General features: G+C 41.8%; 1 protein-coding gene across 2 annotated transcripts in view; it reads left to right on the top strand.

Annotated features, from left to right (window-relative positions):
- The first annotated feature begins 3,105 nt into the window (after positions 1-3,105).
- Positions 3,106-17,061, top strand: part of TPST1 (tyrosylprotein sulfotransferase 1) — a 141,561-nt gene continuing 127,605 nt past the window's right edge. The window contains exon 1 of one of the 2 annotated variants that reach the window (XM_072837608.1): positions 3,106-3,264. The gene's annotated coding sequence lies outside the window, so the exon portion shown is untranslated. The remainder of the gene's footprint in view (positions 3,265-17,061) is intronic. The other variant, XM_072837607.1, reaches the window with a different exon arrangement.

The following is a 17,061-nucleotide window of genomic DNA, read 5'->3' as shown; positions in this document are numbered from 1 at the left end:
ATGTGGTTTATTAAGTTACACAAAGCCATGTACACATCATGTGAACCAGGGGTTCATATAGCCTTGAATGGTGAGTTTTGCAGAAGAGAGTTTTTTTTTTTTTAAATTCTGAATTTGTTTTATTTTATATTTATTTTATTTATTTTTAAAATTTATTTGTTTTGTTTTATTTTTATTTTTAAAGATTTTATTTATTTATTCATGAGATACGAGAGAGAGAGAGAGAGAGAGAGAGAGAGAGAAAGGCAGAGACACAGGCAGAGGGAGAAGCAGGCTCCATGCGGGGAACCCAGCATGGAACTCTATCCCGGGACTCCAGGATCACACCCTGGGCCGAAGGCAGGCGCTAAACCGCTGAGCCACCAGAGATCCCCAATTTATTTGTTTTAGATAGAAATCAAGATACATGACAAGCTTTCACAAAGTGCCTGAGTATATAGATATAGTGAAAAATAAGTCTCTTTCCCATTCCTGTCCCCAAGTCCTTCAATTTTCCATCCAGGAATAACCACTGCTATGGTTTACTGTGCATCTTTCCAGAGATTTTTAAAAATTATTATTTAAATTCAATTACATAGTTTCAGATGTAGCAATCAATAATTTATCAGTTGCTTATCCTTCCAGAGATTATTTTTTTTTTAATCACTAGCATGTGTGTGTGAGGGTGTGTGTATTAAAAAAAATGCAAATGGGACTTTCTTCTTTTCACTTATGAGTATATTTTGGTGTCTTTTTCCTTAACATGTACTATGGGTTGGTGGTAGCTTTAGAAAGCAGAAAAAACTTTTTCCCAAATGACTCTGAGCTTTGCTTCACTTCAAGCAGGTCCTTGCTTCTGGCTCTTGGGGCCACCTAAAGCTGTCCTGCTCTGGGAGACATCCTGCTGGGGTGAAGGTGGCGCTAAACCGCTGAGCCACCCAGGCTGCCCACAATTCCCCTATTTATTTATTTATTTATTTATTTATTTATTTATTTATTTTTAATTTTTTAAAAATTTTTATTTATTTATGATAGTCACAGAGAGAGAGAGAGAGAGAGAGAGAGAGAGGCAGAGACACAGGCAGAGGGAGAAGCAGGCTCCATGCACCGGGAGCCCGATGTGGGATTCGATCCTGGGTCTCCAGAATCGCGCCCTGGGCCAAAGGCAGGCGCCAAACCGCTGTGCCACCCAGGGATCCCCAATTCCCCTATTTAAAGTACACATTTAATATATGCACAAAATTGGGACGCCTGGGCGGCTCAGCGGTTGAGTGCCTGTCTTTGGCTCAGGGCGTGATCCTGGAGTCCCACATCGGGCTCCTTGAAGGGAGCCTGCTTCTCCCTCTGCCTGTGTCTCTGCTTCTCTCTGTGTCTCTCATGAATAAATAAATAAAATATTTAAAAACACACACACATATATATATATACACAAAATTGTATAACCATCACACAATTTTAGGACATTTTCAACAGTTACCCCCAAAGGAAACCCTAGACCTATTAGCAGTCACTTCCCATTCTCCCCAGTCTGCTTAGCCCAAGACATTTACTAATCTACTTGCTATCTCTATGGATTTGCCTATTTTGGACATTTTATATAAAATGGACTTCTACAATATGGGGTCTTTTGTAACGATTTCACTTGGCATAATATTTTCAATATTGCAATCCACATTGTAGCATGTATCAGAACTTCATTCCTTTTTATGGCTGAATAATATTTCATCATATGGATATACCAAATTTTATTAATCAGTTGATGGACAGTTGTTTTCAGTTTATTGGCTATTATGAATAATGTTGCTATAGAGCATTCAGGTACAATTTTTTGCGTGTGTCTCACTTGAACACTACAGCAACTCTCTAAGATACATATTTTACAGATTTCATTCTGTAGATAACATTAGATAACATTCCAATATGGTTGACAGGAATTTTGAATATCTTTATTAGATTAGATCCCTGAGCCCATGCCTTTTTGCAATGTGTTCTGTCCATCAAGAAGAGGAGGTAAGGCAATCGAAGCATTTATTTGGAGGAGACATGGAGTCCACTGAAATTCAAAGTGTGCTCTGAATTTCAAGGATGCATTAGATCCAGCTTCTAAAGGCAAAAGCCACAAGGTTACATAAGTCGTTTTAACATAATTATGATTGCTGCTGGCTGAGTTTAGACTCATTAACACATAACTATTTAGCCGTCAGAGGTTAGCATTTTCTCTTTCAGTCCAAAGCAGAAGGTTAAGTGGAGAAGATGGTGGAGCTGAAACCAACAAGTTGCAATTGACAAAAGTAGAAAGTTCGATTGACGAAAGTCAAAAGTCTGAGGCGTTCCCAGAGTTGGACGAGGCCCTGCTTACTGCATTTTGAATCTCCTCTCACAGTTCATACAAGTGAGACACTCGCGTTGTCGGAAGCTGGTGTGGAGGAGTCGTCAGCGCCAACTGTTAACTTTCAGTTGGAAATTTCATCCCTCTCCCCAGCGTCGCTCGTTCCTTGGCCTTTTCTCCAGTTCTCACTTCTTTCTCTCCAGGATCAGTTCGCCTCCCCTGTGGTTGGGCCGCATCTCCCATCCCTCGCACTTCTGTGTGGGATGCAATATCGCGTGGATTCCCTCTCGGCCCCTGAGCTATTCCCAGGGAGTCTGGAACTCCTCGGCCAGAAGCGGCCGGAGAGGTGGGACTGGATGGAAGCGGCGGACGTGGGGGGGCGCCGGCTTGGAGAAGCTCCTTTTCTTGCCGCGTGCCACGGACCGCGTGGCGCACACCCCCAGCCGGGCGCGGTCGCCAGGGCAACCACCAGGCCCCGCAGGTGGCTGCCCCGGAGCCGTCGCGGGGAGCGCGCACGCGCAGGGACGCAGGCACGCCCGCCCGGCCGCGACGTCAGGTCCCTCCCGCTTGGTCCCTTAACGCCCGCTGGACCCGGGCTATTCCAAGCACCGCCCCCAGCGGGCGGGAGCTAGCGAAAGTCACCAATCAGAGGGTCCGACACATCTCCCGGCCGGGCTGGCGGCAGCCAATCGCCGCATCCGTGAGATCCCGGGCCCGCCCGGGAGGCAGGCGGCCGGCGCTGAGGCAGCGACGGCGGGAGTCGCTGCTGAGGCGGCCGCGGGCGCGGGTCGCGTTGGCGCTGCTCCGCGGGGCCGGGCCGGGCTGGCGGCCGCTGGCGCCTGGCGGTGAGGGCGGGCTCCCGGGGCGGGCGGAATGGCCCCCCCCTAGGGCAGTGGGAGAAGCGGCCGAGCGCAGGATGCTGGGGAGGCGGCGCGGCGGCTCCTCGCTCATCCCAGGTAAGGGAGACGCCGCGCTCGCTGTGGCTCGGTGGGAGCGCCGCCCCGCCCCCGCCCCCGCCCCCGCCCGGCCCCCGCCCGGCCCCCGCCCCGGCCCCGCCGCCTTCCCGTCGCCGTGCCCCGCCTCGGGCCCCGGCCACTCTGCCCTGGCATCCCACTGCCCCGCGTCAGCCCGGCTCGCACGTCTCCGCATCCGTCCCCGGTGGCTGGGCGGGGGGGGGGGGGCAGTTGTCCGGCCCCGCCCCCGCCCGGCCCGCGGCTCCCGCTCGCGCACCCGCTCCTCGCCGACCCTCCCCGCCTCTCCCCAGGCCCCTCCCCCCGGCCCCCTCCCCGGGACTCGCGGCGCTGGCACCGTTTCCCGGCCTCTGCAGCCCTTCGGGGCGCCTCCCGGGGATGAGCCCCTTCCCGCCCCCGCGTCCCGCCGGGATCACAGCGGACTTTGCCCGCACGAGTGCCGGGGTTTCGTTTCCGCAGTCGCCCTCGTCCCTGCCTTCTGCTGCCCGGTCCTCCGTACCTTTAGTCTCCCCCGCAACCTCTTATGGCCCTGGGTTTTGCCCTTTTGCTCCCAGATGCGTTCGTCTGCGAACTCGACTCCTCTCCCCACTTTCATCCGTCGCACCCGAACCGTCAGCACTCTAGTGCTCTACCGGGTGCCAGATCTGTAGTTAACATCAGTCCGTCTTCCGAGGAGCTGCACGCGGAGCCCGTCGAGCCTGGCGCACAGTGGGCCGGGTGCACAGTCCGCCTCTCCTCCTCCAGATGGTGGTACAAGAGGCCCATGATCCAGAGGGATTCCACTCACTATTGGAGGAGTGATGTGGGACATGGCAGGACAGATTATTGAGCTCCAAGTGCGAGAGACGTTACATTATCAATTATTTACTCACTACGTTTATGCAGGAAGAAAACAAGTTGGCTATTTTTGTGTCAAGTATTGTTTTATATTCATTGGCTTTGTAAAGGATTCTTAGGGAGCTTCACAATATGGTTATTTCCTTACACACACACACACACACACACACACACCCCGTTTATCTCCTCTCCAAAGTAGCATTGCGTGGAAGAAGTGGTTTGGTTTTTTTTTTTTTTTTTTTAAAGATTTAATTTATTTATTCACGAGACACACACACACACACACACACAGAGGCAGAGTCACACGCAGAAGGAGAAAAGCAAGCTTCGTGCAGGGAGCCCGATGTGGGACTCGATCCCAGGACCCCGGGATCACGCCCTGAGCCAAGGCAGTGGGTCATCTGCTGAGCCACCCAGGTCTCCCAGAAGAAGTGTTCACTTGTGTATCTCTCAGCTGGGGAGTCCAGCCCTGCAGGGAATTTTCATCCTTGAAGAGCCCGGGGGAATCAGGTGTAGAATTCTTGGAATCAGCTGCTGGAGGGATCAAACATGCTTGGGAGTGAAAGTTCTCACAAGTTTTGTGAGAGTGACAGAGGAGAGTATCTCTCCCTTTCCCCAACCCTCTTTCTGGCAATCAGAGGAAGCAACTACGGTCTTTTTTTTTTTTTTTGCAAAGAGTGAAGTAAATTTGACTTTTCAAAATCATAAAAGCTACATTACTGTCTTCAACTCATTCTTCCCACACTTGCTTTAATGGTCTACAAGCCAGGATCAAACTGTTGCTTTTCCAGAGCAGACTAGAGAAAATCATGTAAGTGACCTGGGTTGCTGCTCTAGACTTCTGGATTCTAACTTTACTCTTACCTCCTAGAATATTCTTACGTACTAAAATCTGAATGGCTTCTTAAAAGATTTTTACCATTCTCCTCCCTTCGTCCTGCTCTTGATGTTTCTTCATTGCTTATTTTGCAATCAGCAGAAAATTCACAAGAAATTGGTGGGCTTCAGCCCTGAACTCTTAAGAATCTGTCATTAAAAATGATAGTATGCCTATGCCTGTTTGATTTCTGATCTCATTTCCTTTTACCAGGGAACAAAGGGTCCTCCTTTCTAAGGCTAACATCTTTGATCTGCTCTATATTCTCATATTTTTCTCATCTTGCATACATGGTACAGTTTACACCTTCCAAAACAAAGATAAAAACCTTCCTTTGATGCTTCCCCCTTTTTTATTTTCTCTGATTAATGTAGTATTCCTTAGAGTTTCAATTTCTGTTCTTTTCTTTGTTCTCTAATTTCCTTGTGTGATTACACTTCCTATCCTAGCTTCAAATAGCACCAGTAGATTTATGGTTTTCAAAGATGTGTATTCAGTCCGCATTTTTCTTGAGTTTCAAGTTCTTTATTTTCATCACCTATTGGATAACTAAATTTGGATACTGAGTATTCCAAACTTGGTTATATTTTCTTTTCCCTTCCCTCTACTCACTGAGCCCCCTCAAGCACATACTCCTTGTCCTGTTTTAGGCCTTCACCCTAACTCTTGTTATTAGAAACCTTAGAATCCTCTTCTTTCACAGCTGGTCTCTTATTGCTCATATTGTTTCTACTTGAAATCTTTCTCTCTCTCTCTTCATTGCCAGAAGATTGGTTGAGGCTTGGGTTACATTTTTCCTGAACAGAGATGGTCATTTCCATCCCAAGCACTACTTCATTCACTTAACCCAGGCGCTACTGTAAAACCATCTGGGGAGCTTTTAAAGAATAAGGATGAGAGGGTGAAGGCTTCCATAGAGAGTTGGTTTGGTGTGGGGCCAAACCTTCTCATTTAAAAAATGCTTCCCAGGGCAGCTGGGTGGCTCAGTTGGTTCAGCAGCTGCCTTTCATTCAGGTCACGATCTTGGGGTCCTAGGATTGAGTTCCATGTCGGGCTCCCTGGTTAGTGCATTCTCTCTCTCAAATAAATGTATACATACATACAATTTTTATTTATTTTATTTTATTTTTAAAAAAATGTTTTATTTATTTATTTGAGAGAGAGAGAGAGGCAGAGACACAGGCAGAGGGAGAAGCAGGCTCCATGTAGGGAGCCCGACATCGGACTCAATCCTGGGTCTCCAGGATCACACCCCAGGCTGTAGGCGGTGCCAAACCGCTGCGCCACCAGGGCTGCCCACATACATACAATTTTTAAAATTAAAACATTGCTTTTTATGTGAGCTCAGGCTGAGAACTGGGCTGAGAGCTTGAAGAGGGAATGATAGAACCCTGAGAAATTACAGTATTTAACTCGTGAAAATTAGGATAAATGTCATTTTTCTTGGCATCATTAGTTGCTTACTTTCCTGGCACTTGGTACATGTACCATTAAAGTACATACCATTTTATTTAAATGATTTCTCGTGCACCTATTTTTGTCATGACAAGGAGTTTCTTGAGATCTAAGATCATGCCTACTGTTTTTTCTACACTACTCATGACGCTACTGACATCACATATGTGGGCTTTTCCCTTACGTTCTCCAACTCTCCAGACCCCTACTGGGTGTCCTACGAGTTAACCTAATTATGACACCACCTACCTGGAGTTTGTGCAGTCTCCACGGTGGAGAACTTAGCCCCTGCCCACCTCCTGTACCCCCCACTGCTACGCTAGTTGCAAGTCCCATGTTGTGACCTGCACTTTTGACCAGCTGACTGTAAATTGGGGCTTCCTACAATCCCCTCTTCCGATCAATAATTTGCTGTAATGGCTCACAGGACTCCAGAAAGCTCTTTACTTAACCATTACTTGCTTATTATAAAGGGTATAATTCAGGAACAGCAAATGGAAGAGATGCATAGGGCAAGGTATGTAGTAAGGGGCATAGAGCTTCCATGAGCTTCTGTGCTTTTCCTTGGGGGCACCATCCTCCCGACACCTTCATGTGTTCACCAACCCAGAAGCTTCTGATTCCCTTCAGTTAGGGTGTTATGGAGGCTTCGTTATGTAGGCATAATCATTGGTTGATTGTGATAAACTCAATCTGCACCTCTTTTCCCCATCTTGAGGTCAGAGGTTGGTTCTTATGGCAACCACCCCTCATTCTCCAAGATATGGTTGAAAGGGGCTTATTATGAGTAACAAAAGATGCTCTTCTTACCCCATCAAGAAAATTCTAAAGGTTTTAGCTCTGTGCCAGGAGCCAGGAATGAAGACTGGATATATATTCTATAATAATTATATCACAGTGTTGTAATATGTTATTTATCTTTTTATCACTGCCTTGTACAGTACTTAGTATATTTAAAAACGATAAAAATTAGTTGAGTGAGTCAGTTGGTAAATAATGTGAAACAGATCTTGAATTCACAGTTTTGCAAGATGACCATCTGTTTGTTTCTTGGCTGATTAACAGGTCATTAGTCATACTTGCATAGTCATTCTTGTTTAAAAAAACATATATATTAGTAATAAATTAGTGGATTAAGATAAATAATATTTGCTCTCATACTTGGCTTTTTTTTTTTTTTTAATTTTTATTTATTTATGATAGAGAGAGAGAGAGAGGCAGAGACCTAGGCAGAGGGAGAAGCAGGCTCCATGCACCGGGAGCCCGACGTGGGATTCGATCCTGCGTCTCCAGGATCGCGCCCTGGGCCAAAGGCAGGCGCTAAACCGCTGCGCCACCCAGGGATCCCTCATACTTGGCTTTTAACATAGTTAAGCTGTTACATGATTATAGAGGTTCATTCAGGCTTCCTCTTTAGCAGATACTATTTATTTATTTTAAAAAGATTATTTATTTATTCATGAGAGACAGAGAGAGAGAGAGAGGCAGAGACAGAGGGAGAAGTAGGCTCCATGCCAGGAGCTCGATGTGGGACTCAATCCTGGAACTCCAGGATTTCGCCCTGTGCAGAAGGCAGGTGCTCAACCGCTGAGCCACCCAGGTGTCCCAGCAGATACTATTTAAAATGGATCTTATGGATTGTTGAGACATATGTATCTTCCATCTTCTTTAAACAAATAACTCTGATTTGAGGCTCATAAGTTTTGGAATTTTCAAGTAGAACAAAAACTGGGACACCTGGGTGGCTCAGGGGTTAAGCATCTGCCTTTGGCTCAGGGCATGGTCCTGGGATCGAGTACCCCTGCATCAGGTTCCTGGCATGGAGCCTGCTTCTCTCTCTGCCTATGTCTCTGCCTGTGTCTCTCATGAATAAATAAATACAATCTTAAAAAAAAAAATAAAAAAAAGTAGAACAAAAACTATCAAATTGATAAAAGATCTTGAACAGTGACAGAACTTTTTTTTTTAGAACTCTTTTTAAGAGAATTAAGAAAGTAGAGAATATGCATTAAGCCATCTACATATATGTATCTAATTGGCATTGGTGTTTGTGAGGGGGAAATCTGTAATTCCCAAATATTTACTGTTATAAGAAAAACCTGTAATTGCTCATTTAATGGTCCCATATACATTGTGATTTGTTAGTACTAAGATATAAACTGTGGAACTTTTGTTTTTTAGTTTTCTTAAGATCTTTTCAGCTGTTTCTCTTTGTAGAATTTGTGGTTGACGACGACTCTTACAGCATTTGAAAATGTTGTGCCACCTCTCTTAGACCTCCATGATTTCAGATGAGAAATCCTCTATTATTGGAATTTGTGTTTTCCTTGAGGTGGTGTATTTTTTTTAAAGATTTATTTATTTATTTATTTATTTATTTATTTATTTATTTATTTATTTATTTATTTATTTATTTATTTATGATAGAGAGAGAGAGAGGCAGAGACACAGGAGGAGGGAGAAGCAGGCTCCATGCAGGGAGCCTGATGCGGGACTCCATCCCGGGACTCCAGGATCGTGCCCTGGGCCAAAGGCAGGCGCTAAACCGCTGAGCCACCCAGGGATCCCCCAGGTGGTATATTCTTTCTCCCTGGCTGCTTTAAAGGCTTTTTCTTTGTCTTTAGTTTTCAGAAGTTTAATTATGATATATCTTGGCAGGAATTTGTTTGGGCTTAACCTATTTGGAGTTCTGTTAGCTTTTTATTTTTAGTTTTTAAAGTAGGCTCCATGCCCAATGTGGGGCTTGAACTCACAACCCTGAGATCAGGAGTTGCATGCTCTACTGAGTGAGCCAACCAGGTGCTCCTATGTTAGCTTTTTGAACTGTAAGTTTATGTCTTTTGCCATTTTGGATGTTTCAAGTTTTGGATGTTTCAGCCATTTTTAGAATGATTTTTCAGGGGCACTCTCTCTCTCTGTGACTGTGAAAATACAACTCTTAGATCTTTTGTTATAATCTTACAGTGCATGAGGCATTTTTTCCCTCTGTTGTTTAGATTGGGTAATTCCTTTTGTTCTACTTCCGCTTTCAACTTTTTTTCATCTCTTGTATTCATTCTGTGATTGAGCCCATCTAATGGCTTTTTGTTTTGGTTATTTTTCAGTTCTGTAATTTCCATTTGTTTCTTTTCTGTATTTGCTATTTCTTTGGTAAACTTTTTTGTTTGTTTTAATAGTATATCACTGCTCATTAAAGCATGATGGCTACTTTAAAATCCTTGTCAGGTAATTCTGACATTTGATTCATGTGTGATATTATATATGTTAATTGTCTTTTCTAAAATTCAAGTAATTTTCCTGGTTCTTGGTATGATGATTGACTTTTTTTGATTATATCCTAGACATTCTTGATATTTTTTTTGGAGACCATGGATGCTATTTAAATCTTTTGTTTCAGTCAGCAGCCAGCCCAAAAGATTTAGTGGGTAGGTTCCAGCTTACTCTTTTTGGTAACAGCTTTGTTGAATTATAAGTCACATACCATACATTTGCCCATTTGAGGTATACAATTTTTTATCGAGTTGTACGTTCATTACTGCAATCAATTTTAGAACAGTTTCATTACCCCACAAAGAAACTGCATACTCCTTACCTGTCACCCCCAGCTGTCCCACTTATCATCCCCTCCATCTCTAGGCAACTACTGATCTGTTTTCTGTCAATGTAGATTTGCCTTATCTAAATATTTCATGTAAATATAAAAATACAAATTGTTCTCTTTTGTTACTTGGTTCTTTCACTTAGCGTAATGTTTTCAGTGTTCTTCCATGTTCTAGAATATACCAGCATTTTGTTTCTTTTTATTGCTGAATAATATTCCATTTTATAGACATACCGCATTTTATTTATCCATTAATCTGTTAACAGGTGTTTAGATTGTTTCCTCTATTGGGTATTATGAATAATGCTGCTATGAACTTCTGAGTACAAGTTTTCGTGTGGACATGAATTGTTGGGTCATATGGTAATTCTAGAACTCTAACATTTTGAGGAACTGCCAGATTGTTTTCAAAAGTGGTTGCCCCATTTCATATTTCTGCCTGCAATGTATGAAGGTTCCAATTACTAAGCATCCTCACTAACTCTTGTTATTATCCGACTCTATGATTCTAGCCATTCTAATGGGATGAAGTAATATTTTGTGGTTTTGATTGCATTTCCTTGATGGATAATGATGTTGAGCATATTTTCATGTGCTTTTTGGCTATTTGTATATATTTAGAGAAATCTGTATTCTTTTGCCCATTCTCAAATTAAGTTGTCTTTATTGTTGTAAGATGTCTTTATATAATCTAGGTACTTAGCTATATGATTTGTAAATACAAACATCCCATTCAGTGAGTGTCATTTCACTTTCTTGATGGTGTCCCTTTCAAGCACAGAGGTTTTTCATTTTGGTGAACTTCAGTTTATTTATTTTTTCTTTTTTTGCCTGTGCTTTAGGTTTCATTTTTTTGTTGTTTTAAGTAGGCTCCATGCCCAATATAGGGCTTGAACTCATGACCCCAAGATCTAGAGTGACATCTTCCACCAGCTGAGTCAGCTAGATGCCCCCTTTAGGGTTCATATTTAAGAAACCATTGCCTGATTCAGGGTCATAAAGACTTACTCTGTATTTTCTTCCAAGAATGTTAGAGTTTCATCTCTTACATTTAGGTGTTCTATCTTTTTTGGTGAATTTGTATATAGTGTGAGATAGAGGTCTAACTTCATGGTTTTGCTTATAGATGTTCAGTTATTTCAGCACCATGTGTTGAAAAAACTATCCTTTCCTCCACTGAATTATCTTGGCACCTTTTTCCAGTTGGAATTTTGGCAGGAATTGCATTGAACCTGTAGATCAATTTGAGGAATATTACTATCTTAACAGTATTAGTATTCCAGTCCATTAACATGAAATATCTTTTCATTTATGTAGATATATTTTTTTAAGATTTTACTTATTTATTTGAGAGAAGAGAGAGCAGAGAGCATGAGCACATGGATAGGGGGAGGGACAGAGGAGGAAGGAAAAGCTGACTCCCCACTGATCAGGGAGCTGGATGTGGGGCTCCATCCCAGGACCCTGAGATCATGATCATAAAGGCAGGTGCTTAACTGGCTGAACCACCAAGGTGCCCCCTTTTATTTAGATTTTAAATTTCTTTCAATAATGTTTTCTAGTTTTACATGTTTAACAATTGCATTTTTTTGGATAAAATTTGTTTCTTAATATTTTATTCTTTTGATGCTATTATAAATGGAATTATTTTCTTAATTCTATTTTTTAGAAGATTTTATTTATTTGTTTAAACATTTTATTTATTTATTCATGAGAGACACAAAGAGAGAGGCAGAGACATAGGCAGAGGGAGAAGCAGGCTCCATGTGGGGAGTGTGATGTGGAACTCGATCCCAGGACAATGGGATCACACCCTAGGCTGAAGGCAGACACTCAACCACTGAACCACCCAGGCATCCCAGATTTTATTTATTTATTCATGAGAGACACACAGAGAGAGACAGAGACCTAGGCAGAGGGAAAAGCAGGCTCCATGCAGGGAGCCCAATGCAGGACTTGATCCCAGGACCCAAGGACCCCAGGATCACGACTTGAGCCAAAGGGAGATGCTTAACCACTGAGCCACCCAGGTGCCCCTCTTAATTCTATTTTTGGATGGTTATTTGTAGTATATAGGAACATAGTTGAATTCTGTATAGTAGTTCTGTATCTTACAAATATCCCTAACTAATTTAACAGTTCTGGTAGTTTTTTAATGAGTTGTTAGGATTTTAGATACATGTGATGTGTCATCTCTGATGAGAAAGAAGTAGTCTCATTTTTTCCCTTCCAATCTGGATCCTTTTAATTTTTCTTGCCTTGGCTAGAACCTACTGTATAATATTAAATACAAATGGTGAGAGCAGACATCCAATCCAGTCTTGTTGTTGATCTTACAGGGTAATCATTAAGTGTGAGGTTAGCTGTGGGTTTTCTTTTTTTTTAAGATTTTATTTATTCATGAGAGACACAGAGAGAGAGGCAGAGACACAGGCAGAGGGAGAAGCAAGCTCCCCACAGGGAGCCCGATGTGGGACTTGATTCCGGAACTCCAGGATCATGCCCTGAGCCAAAGGCAGGTGCTTAACCTCTGAGCCACCCAGGTGTCCCAGCTGTGGGTTTTTTCTTTAAAAAAAAAAAAAAAAAAAAAAAGATTTTATTTATTCATGAGAGACAGAGAGAGAGAGAGAGAGAGAGAGAGAGGCAGAGACACAGGCAGAGGGAGAAGCAGGCTCCATGCAGGGAGCCCGATGTGGGACTCGATCCCAGGTCTCCAGGATCATACCCTGGGCTGAAGGCGGCACTAAACCGCTGCACCACCCGGGCTGCCCAGCTGTGGGTTTTCTTATATGTCCTTTTTCATGTTGATGACGTTCTCCTCTATTTCTGACTTAGTCTTGTTTTTATCATGAAAGAATGTTGAATTTTGTCTTTTTTTCAGTGCCTATTTAGATGATTGTGTGCTGTATGTCATTTACTAATTTGATGTATGACATTAGTTGACTTTCATATGTTGAAACAATCATACATGCTTGGGACAATCCATGCTTGGTCATGGTTTATGTATGATCATCCTTTGTGTATGTTTCTGGATTTGGTTTGCTGGCATTTTCTCAGGAGTTTTGCATTTATATAAGTAAATATATATTTGTAGTTTTCTTGTAGTGTCTTTCTCTGGTTTTGGAATCAGGGAAAACTGGTGTCACAGAATAAATGGAGACGTGTTTCCATCTCTTCTGTATTTTGGGAAAGTTTGTTAAGGATTGGTATTCATTCTTAAGTTTTGGTAGAATCCACTAGTGAAACCATTTGATCTTAGACTTTTCTTTACTTGTTACGGCTTTTATTCAGAGAATTTCTTTGTGAATAGATTTTAGAACTTTGTGTCTCCTAGAAATTTATCCCCTTCATCTAGTTATAAAATTTAGGCAGCCCTGGTGGCTCAGCGGTTTAGTGCTGCCTTCAGCCCACGATGTGGACCTGGGACCCGGGATCGAGTCCCACGTCAGGTTCCCTGATGGAGCCTGCTTCTACCTCTGCCTGTGTCTCTGCCTCTCTCTCTCTCTCTGTCTCTCATGAATAAATAAATAAAATCTTTAAAAAAATAGTTATAAAATTTGATTACAGCTGTTTGTAGTATTCCCTATAATTCTTTACAATAATTTTTATTTATGTAAGGTAATAATTACTTATTTAGTAATTTGGGTCTTTTTCGTTCTTGTTTAATCTAAATGATTATTTATTCTGTTGATCTTTTCAAAGAACCAACTTTTTATTTTGTTGATTTACTTTCTTTTTTTTCTCTATTGTATTTAAGTCACTGTAATTCTTTCTGTTTACTGGCTTTGGGTTAGTTTATTCTTTTTCTGTTTGTTTTTTTAAGATTTATTTATTTATTAGAGCATGCAGACAGGGGGAGGGGCAGAGGAAGAGGGAGAGAATCTTAAGCAGACTCCCATAGAGTGCAGAGTCAGATGCAGGGTTCCTTCTCAGAACCCTGAGATCATGATCTGAGTCATAATCAAGAGTTGGAGGCAGCCCGGGTGGCTCAGCGGTTTAGCGCCACCTTCAGTCCAGAGCCTGATCCTGGAGACCTGGGATTGAGTCCCATGTCAGGCTCCCTGCATGGAGCCTACTTCTCCCTCTGCCTGTGTCTCTGCCTCTCTGTCTCTCTCTCATGAATGAATTAAAAAAAAAAAAAAAAAAAGAGTTGGATGCTTAACCAACGGAGCCACCCAAGTGTCCCTTTTTTTTTACTGATTTCTTAAGGGAACAGTTAGTTGGTTGTTTTGAGATCTTTTTTTAAAGTTTTAAACTATTTAAGATTTTATTTTTTAAATTTACATTTAATTGGCATATAACATTGTGTTAATTTAAGGTGTACAACATGTTGATTTGAGATTTTTTTTTTTAAAGAATTCTTTTTTTTTTTTAATTTTTATTTATTTATGATAGTCACAGAGAGAGAGAGAGAGGCAGAGACACAGGCAGAGGGAGAAGCAGGCTCCATGCACCAGGAGCCCGACGTGGGATTCGATCCCGGGTCTCCAGGATCGCGCCCTGGGCCAAAGGCAGGCGCCAAACCGCTGCGCCACCCAGGGATCCCGAGATTTTTTTTTTTTTATAGATATTTACACTACAAATTTTCGTTACATCAGAGCTCTTGCTGCTTTTGCTACATCCCATAAGTTTTTTTTTTTCTTTTAAAGATTTTATTTATTCATGAGAGACAGAGACAGAGAGAGAGAGAGAGAGAGAGAGAGAGAGAGAGAGGCAGAGACACAGGCAGAGGGAGAAGCAGGCTCCATGCAGGGAGCCTGACGTGGGACTCAATCCCGGGTCTCCAGGATCATGCCCTGGGCTGAAGGCGGCGCTAAACTGCTGAGCCACCCGGGCTGCCCCAAGTTTGTGTTTTTATCTCAAAGTATTTCCTAACTTATCTTGGTATTTCTTTTGTGGCTCATTGGTTATTTAGAAGACTGTTCTGTAAATTTTCACATATTTGCAAGTTTCTCAAATATTTTAACTGATAATGCTTTCTAATTTTATTCTTTTGTGGTTGGAGAATATATTTTATATGATTTCACTCCTTTACATTTATTGAGATTTGTTTATGGCATATCATAGGGAATGTTCTATGTGCATGTGAAAATGATATAAAGCTTGGACTGTTTGATAGATGTTTGCTAAGACTACTTGGCTTATAGTTTGTTCAAGTCTCTTTCCTTGATAATCTTTTGTCTGATTGTTTTATCCAGTATCAAAAACAGAGTAATGAATTCTCCAAATATTGTAGAATTATCTATTTCTTCCTTTAAGTCAGTTTTTCCCTCTTGTGTTTGGAAGTACTGTTGTTAGGTGCATATGTGTTTATAATTTTTATATCTTCTTGATGGATTTCAGTTCTTATAATTATAAAGTGCCCTTTGTCTCTAGTAACAATTTTTATCTTTAAGTTCCTTGTATACAATGTTAGTATAGATACTCCAGTTTTTTCATTAGGGTACATGGTGTACCTTTTTACCTTGTTTTGCTTTTAGCCTATTGGTTATTGACTAAAGTATATCTTGTAGGAAACTTATATTTGGGTGATTTAAAAAAATTTTTAATTCAGATTCCAGTTGACCCATTGATTTAGTAGCATGTTTACATTACAAGGATACATATTTAACCTGTATGTTTGTGATCTTTTCAGTCTTTTTCTTGTGGTTGACTTCTAGTTTCATAGCATTGTGGTTAGAAAAGGTGCATAGTATGATTTTAATCTTTTTGTATTTGTTGAGGCCTGTTTTGTAGCCTAATATGTGATCTGTTCAGGGGAATTTTGCATGTGCACTAAAAAAAGAATATGTTTTTGCTGTTTTAGGTTAAAGTGTTCTGAACTTAATCTATTAAGTCCATCTGGTCCAGTGTGTCATTCAAACCCATTGTTTCTTTCTTTATTTTCTGTTTAGATGATCTGTCCATTGATGTGAGTTGTTAAAGGTCCTTACTATTGTTGTATTACTATTATTGAATTCCTTTATGTGTGTTATTGTTTTATGTATTTGGGTGCTCCCATGTTGGATGCATAAATATTTACAAATATTATATCTTCTTTGTTGGATTGTCCCCGTTATATAATGCCCTTCTTCATCTTTTTTTATAGTCTTTGTTTTAGTTTATTTACTTACTTTTTACGATTTTATTTGTTTATTTGTTTATTGAGAGAAAGAGTACAAGCAGGGAGAGTGGCAGGCAGAGGGAGAAGGAGAAGCAGGCACCCTGATGCAGGGCTTGATCCTAGGGCCCTGGGATCATTAACTGAGCTGAAGGCAGATGCTTTATTTATTTTTTTTATTTTTATTTTTTTTTAATTTTTATTATTTATGATAGTCACACAGAGAGAGAGAGAGGCAGAGACACAGGCAGAGGGAGAAGCAGGCTCCATGCACCGGGAGCCCGATGTGGGATTCGATCCCGGGTCTCCAGGATTGCGCCCTGGGCCAAAGGCAGGCACTAAACCGCTGTGCCACCCAGGGATCCCCTGAAGGCAGATGCTTTAAACAACTGAGCCACTCAGGTGCTCCCACAGTCGTTGTTTTAAAGTCTAGTTTGTCCAATATAAATTGCTACGCTGGCTTTCTTTTGACATCCATTTGCATGATAGATGTTTCTCCACCCATTTTTGCTCTGCAGGTGTCTCTAGGTCTAAAATGAACCTCTTGTAAGGCAGCATACAGATGGGTCTTGTTTTTTTTTATTAAGATTTATTTATTTGAGAAAGAGAGAGAGTTGGGCAAGGGACAGAGGGAGAGAATCTTCAAGCAGACTCCCCGTTGAGTGCAGATCCCAACTCAGGGGCTTGACCCCACTACCCATGAGATCATGACCTTAGCCTGAACCAAGAGTATAATGTCAACCAACTGAGTCACCCAGGCCACCATTTTCCTTTCTTGGTATAAAATTGCATGATTTTGTTTGTTGTGGTCCATTTTGCCAGTCCTCTTTTTGGGAGTGTGGAATTCTTTATATGTAATGTAATTAGTAATATATTAAGTTTTATGTTTGCCATTTTGCTGTTTGTTTTCTA

Source organism: Canis lupus, chromosome 8, assembly GCF_048164855.1.
Source record: "Canis lupus baileyi chromosome 8, mCanLup2.hap1, whole genome shotgun sequence".
NCBI classification, from domain to species: Eukaryota; Metazoa; Chordata; class Mammalia; order Carnivora; family Canidae; genus Canis; species Canis lupus.
This window is presented reverse-complemented; position numbering and strand designations above follow the sequence as displayed.